The sequence below is a fragment of the Cicer arietinum genome, chromosome 8 (assembly GCF_000331145.2).
Source record: "Cicer arietinum cultivar CDC Frontier isolate Library 1 chromosome 8, Cicar.CDCFrontier_v2.0, whole genome shotgun sequence".
In the NCBI taxonomy this organism is placed as follows: Eukaryota; Viridiplantae; Streptophyta; class Magnoliopsida; order Fabales; family Fabaceae; genus Cicer; species Cicer arietinum.
Window position 1 is genome coordinate 22,450,504 of NC_021167.2, and position 6,653 is coordinate 22,457,156.

Sequence of the window (6,653 nt, forward strand, 5' to 3'; positions counted from 1 at the left end):
CAACAGATCACATGGCATCATCTCGTGGCCCATCACGGTCACCACTATCACCATGGCCCCATCATGGTCACCATGTACTATGAAATGCATGAGCATACTCTATCTCTTTCCACAACAATCATTAAGTAAATACAGATATTAAAAGATTCCCCGTTTTTAATACTCATTTAACACTAATATTTTCAAATTCAACACAAAGCATACTCAAACATATATTTTCCACCACCACACATCAAATTTAATCCACTATTTACATTAAATTCGATCAATTCAAATTCCACAAAATCCACACCAAGTTCAATCATCAATCACCCATAAATTTCCACATTTTCAAATATAAATCACGCCAAATTAATTTTCACAAACCACACCTCAAACACATCAATTTTAATTTCCTCAAAACACACATAAATGAATTAAATTCCTTTTCCACAAAATCACACATCAATTTCACCAAATTCCAACTCCACAAATACACATGTAGCATCCTATATGCAAGCTAAAAATTTGGAGGGACCCATTACCTTAACGGTAGCTTTAACGAGCGACTACGGTACCGTGATTAATTTCGATAAAATCTATGCTCGCGTCGTCGCTTCCAAAGTTGGCTCTCTAGCACCGTAGCGGTGAGATGAGCAGATTTCTCTTCCGTCACTTCTCGAAATGAAGCTCAGAAGTAGAAGAAAAGCGGAGATTTGTGTTTGACGGTTTTGAAAAGCCCCTAACACCGTGTTTCTTCGTTTTGAATCAGAGAAGAAAAAGGAAGTTCAGAACTCTTTTATTTCTCACCCACCAGCCCTTGGATTTCTTTTCTTGAAGCAAAAGAAAAAGAAAGGAGAAGGAAGAAGAAATATGGAGTATCGCGAGGCATGGAGAAGGAAACATTTTCTTTCTTTTCTTTCTCACACACACACACACACACACGCACGCACGCACACACACACACACACACACACACACACACTATCTAAATATCTAGATATTTTAGATATTTATAAAAATCATCATTTCCACATCACCTCCCATCACTTCTCAAACCAATTTGATAAAAATATCTACTCTCGTTGCAACTCAATTGACAGATAAAATTTTCAGCAACCCAAGATATCTTTGACAAAACTGCCCGGTATTAAATTCTTCGTAACATAAATAAATTATTCTTCGACAAAAGATTCACCGTACTTAATCTAATTTATTTATCGATGAATAATTTTAATCTGGGAATCAAAAAGATATTTTTGGGCATTAAACTCACAAAATATCAATAACATGGCTAAAAAGTCTCAGAGTTCAATACCAAAATACATAAATTAGAATTTAAAACTATGGGTCTTACAAGCTTACCGTAAACAACGATGGGCCTTATGCAATCTTTGAATTTGGGATGGTCCAGAATGAATGAGCATCTCATGACGAGCTCGTAGCCTTGCTTCGCGAAAATCCCGAATGATCATGGAACATAATCGTTGTCTCAACGCTATGGAGAACTGATGTTCAGCCACCCCGGCGGTGGTAACATCCCATGAGACACCATAATTCATTTAAGGTTATCCTCCAAGGAAGTCATTTCGCTGACATCATTGGGTTGAAGAAGCCTAGGCTCTGAAAGACTCCCTTGCTTAGACACAAATAAACATCTAGAACGAAGAAGAAATCCTCACCCGAAAGATACACCAGGGAAAGTTTGACAAGGACAACAAGAACATAATTGTTGACACCCCCGAGAATCTACAATCGAATGCAAGCGGGAAGAAAACCATAAAAATATTCGACAAACCAAGGGAGTCAGGTTGGTTGATACCTAGCCAATACCCCTTTCAACGCATCCAAGGGACACAAATTGGCTTAAAGCGCCAACGAGGAATTTAAGGAACGGGAAATCCATAAACACGTTAACTAGTGTCATCCACAAATGCGAAGACGATCACGCCTTACCAATAACACGTTAACTAGTGTCATCATAAATGAAGAAAACCAAAGTCCTCACGCCTTACCAATAACACGTGAATTAACTAGTGTCATCCACAAATGCGAAGATGATCCATAAGGACTTCTAATTGCTTTGTCCATCACATGAGAGATTCCTCACAACTTAACTTTCATGATGGTGATGCCCATCAATCATGCTTTTAGCTCGTGGGAGAAATTTGCCACCGCCCTAATCATATTAAGCAGATACTTTAATGCTAATTTCTCAAGTATTGGCTCTGTCAAGAGAAAGCTAAAGGACATCACCTCCAAAAACCTACATAGAATCATAATTAGCAATGAGGGATCCCAATCCTTCTTATCTTTTTATGATAAAGAAATCATTGGGGGATTACCAAACTCCCATATCCCATTGTTGGTACGAGCGTACATGACCAACTTTGATGTTTGGAGGGTCTTGATTTACCAAGGGTGTTCCTGCAACATCATGTACTCTAGGTTGTTCGACAAACTCCGCCTTACCAAGGCAATCTACTACATTACGTAAGACCTGATTTACAAGGCTTTAATGGATCGAATAACACCCCTTAAGGCTATGTCGAGTTACTCATAACTTTTAGAGAAAACAACTCCTGAAAGATGGTCAAGACCCAATTCCAAGTTATCAACTACAAGTCGATCTACAATTGTGTAATCGATCTCGACACCATGGCCAAGTTAGGCGCAGTCTCTTCAACTGTCCATCTGAAGTTTAAGTACCACTTGACAACCGAAGAGGTGGCTATTGTGCATGCTGACATAGAAGCAGAAAAAAGATGTTTCATGGCCTACCTCAAAAGTCAAGAAGGGAGATACGCCTCTTTTACCATGTCAAACTAAAAGGAAAAAATTGAAGAGAATGAATTTGACATCCAAATCCTCCCTTCAAATGTCGTTCTCAAATTAAAAGGGTGAAAAGGAGAGCCATCGTGCCAACATACAGTCGACATGGCGAAGCAATGGGACCATCATCGATCACCACCGAATTAATAGCGTAAAAATACCCTAACTTATGGTTACCTCAAGAAAAACATTATATCCCCTAAATCCAATCTACGACAGAGGCAAGAACCTCTGCCTCGCTTAAAACCAATGCCCACGATGGCAAAAAAGTTATCCCACCACAATGGGACCGCCAACAACCACTATAGGTTGCCATGAAAATACATGTAGGTGGCTATGAAAATGAAGAAAATGAAAACTATGAAAAACCTCGATAAAAGGCAAAAAAATATAATAGCAGAGAACAACATAACGACTTACCAAGTATAAAGGTGGAGGTTTAGAGTCAGGAACACATTGAAAAAGAGAGACGAGCACCGCCAATGTAGAACCAAACCAGAAAGAGGATTCCTTTCACAAAAACTAGAGGGAACGCGAAGGAGATGAAAATGAGATAAATAAGAATCCCTCCAAAATATGAGGCAACCCTTTATATACCCCAAATGATCCAACGATGTGAATTTAAAAGTCGTAAATCAATTATGGCGATAAAATTTCAAAACAATGTGAAGTCATGTCACATACTCAAGTACCTACTCCATAGGGGGTGACACATGTCAACAGAAAATTTAAGAAACATCACACAACGTCATTTCGACAACTCCTCAAGTACCCTCAACATACAAAATTAAAACACCCACAATCAATCCTTAAAACAGATGAATTTTTAGCATCAAACACGTTCCATCGCGAGAAAAAAAAAACGAGACTCCCTTTTACTGTGGCGATTATAAAGCTAAGAAGATACTCTTAAGATATGCCATATATGTATAGTAGTCGACCTACTTTGGCACTGTAACAATTATGAACATCGGTCGAACACCTTCATAGAACATATCATGTATTTGCATAATCACCAGAACCATAGCATAACTTGCATTGTCAGAGTCAACAGAGGGGCGCTCGGATCACTAGAGGTGTGTGTTCGAACGTTTTCACCAGAGTCATACACAATTTTAATATCTTCAGAGTTACTGATAACTTTGTTTAGTAGATTATCTTTTCCTTGTTCATCAAATGATCTAGTTTATATTAGAACACATACTTGTAAGTATTAGTAAACATAGTTACTTGTTTATTAGGTGATAATATTATTTGTGCTTAGAAACACTTACATTATTATCTCTAATTTACTTGTAATTTATGTTACCTTAAAATAATAGTAATTAATATAAATATTTGTTTTCTAACTTAATATGCACACTTAGAAAATATAGTTAGGGGGATAATTGTTCTTTAATTTTTTTAATTTTTTTTGTTATCATCAAAACATCGACCAGATAAATATATCTAAAACCACTTTTTCACTAACACTATTTTCATGCTATTACTTATCGTGATTGCATATACCTGGACACTTGCATTTTTTCACAACAACTGGCCAAGATGATTTCTTTGCAAATCCTTTAAAGTAATCATTCGGTTTTGGTTTCAACTACAACAACTACAAAGATAGTATTGTTTAAGTTCAGGTCAAAATATATTCAAAGCTTTGAAGCAATTAGCTATGACGATAATTGCAAAATATTTGAGTAAGAGATGTTACAAACTTGGAATGATTATATTTCTATTTGTTATAGGTTGTGTATTCTATGTTTACTTACACAATATTGTTTGGATCATTTAGCTATACCACATAAGTGGGCTGTTACAAAATCACAATATTATTGGAGGAATCTTACAATATAAATTTAATTACATTTATTTTTTCCAGAACCTAATACTCACGATATTAATCCAAAACACTATCAATAAATTTTTGCACCTATAGTCTCGTAAGTGCAGCTTAAATAATAACATATAGAGAGAATATTTGAATTATAAGACCCTCTTCTATGTAATTAATGTGTGAATTTTCCCATTAATTTCTTTAAAATCAAACATTGATCCAAAATAACTAAGATGAGATGAAACAATCTAAAGAGTTTGAATCAAAACCTCTGAAAATATTGCAAAGTTAAAACAACTTTTTTAAGTGAAAATAACTTTGCTACTCATGTATCTAATTAGACTCAAAGATATTAAATTTCACAATTACAGAAAAGAATACCTAATTTACTAAAAATAATTAAGTTCTGTTGAATGATACTCATAACTCAATTGACATAAAAATGTAGAGGTAAAATATCTTTATTTTCAAACAAAACTTAGAAAAGTAGTAATAATTTTGAACAAAATTCATATTTTCATCTAATTCATAACTCAAATTTTCAAATAAATTCATATTTTTATTTTCAACAACAACAACAACATCAAATTTATCAAATAAAGAACTCATATTTTAAGATTTAGGTTAGAGATTTGATTTGGAGAAGGATAAAAAGAAGAAGAAAATATCGTCTTGGTAATTTGGGGATCAAATCTTAAAGTGTGAGTTCTTTCTTTGGTGAATTAGATGTTGTTGGAGATAAATATGAGTTTATTTTAATATTAGAGTTATGAATTTGATGAATATATGAATTTTTATTAAATTGATAATGAATTTAATGGGTTTATGTTTGAAGATAACGATGAATTTTCTAAGTTTCTGTAAAAAATAAAAGTTTATAATATTACTGATATTTTACGACACAAATAATTAAATCGTTACTTAAGATTAAATAAAATATCAAATAAATAAATAAAACTAAATAATTAAATTATTATTTAAAATTAAATTAAAGAAATCCGAGATATATTTTATCAAATTTAAATTAACATAAAAAATAATAAAGCAAATGCGTATGACCAAAACGTTGTCTCCACCAAACAAAAAGTAAGTAAATAAATTGAAATTTTCAACTTGGGTTATACTTGTTTGATATGAAGGTAACATTAAAAGGATAATCGTGGGAAAAACTTAATATATAATCATTCAACACAAAATAGAACTAGTAAAAACCACAAAAACCGATGCAGTAGTAAAAACACTTGAAGCATTGAAGAATTAATAATGACAAGCACAAGTGGTGTACCCTACCATGGTAGAAACTCAAATTCGATTGCTACAGATGCAATACATCGATTCAAAATAACTTAATACATTGATTTTGTATTCAATTCAAGAATTTTAAATTTATTCAAAAACTATGGTGGTTAAACAAATCTAATATATATTTAGAAACTCTTCTCTCAAATATACAATTAAATATAACATAATTTCCTTTTTAAATGATTTTTTTTACTAAAAATGATAATCATTCATTTAAATTAACATAGTACATCGATCCAGAATGACACAAATACATATTCTTTTAAATCGAAAAGAGTGAATATGGGAATAGGTTCACAACACCAAGAATAACAGCATAAAACGAAAAAAAATATATAAAAATTTGCGGAGATAGCTCAGTTGGGAGCGTCAGACTGAAGATCTGAAGGTTCGTTTTTAAGTTGGTGATTATAGAACTTATCTTAATTTATGTGTCTACTACACTAACTACATAACAAAACTATAATATTTTCATCAAGGTTGAAATGTGTTTTGTCTTAATAAATACTTCTTTTTAAAAATCTGATTCGGGATACTATTAACATATCAGAGGCTGCAATAAAACAAAGTATTAGGGCGAAAAAAAAAAAAAAAAAAAAAAAAAAAAAAAAAAAAAAAAAAAAAAAAAAAAAAAAAAAAAAAAAAAAAAAAAAAAAAAAAAAAAAAAAAAAAAAAAAAAAAAAAAAAAAAAAAAAAAAAAAAAAAAAAAAAA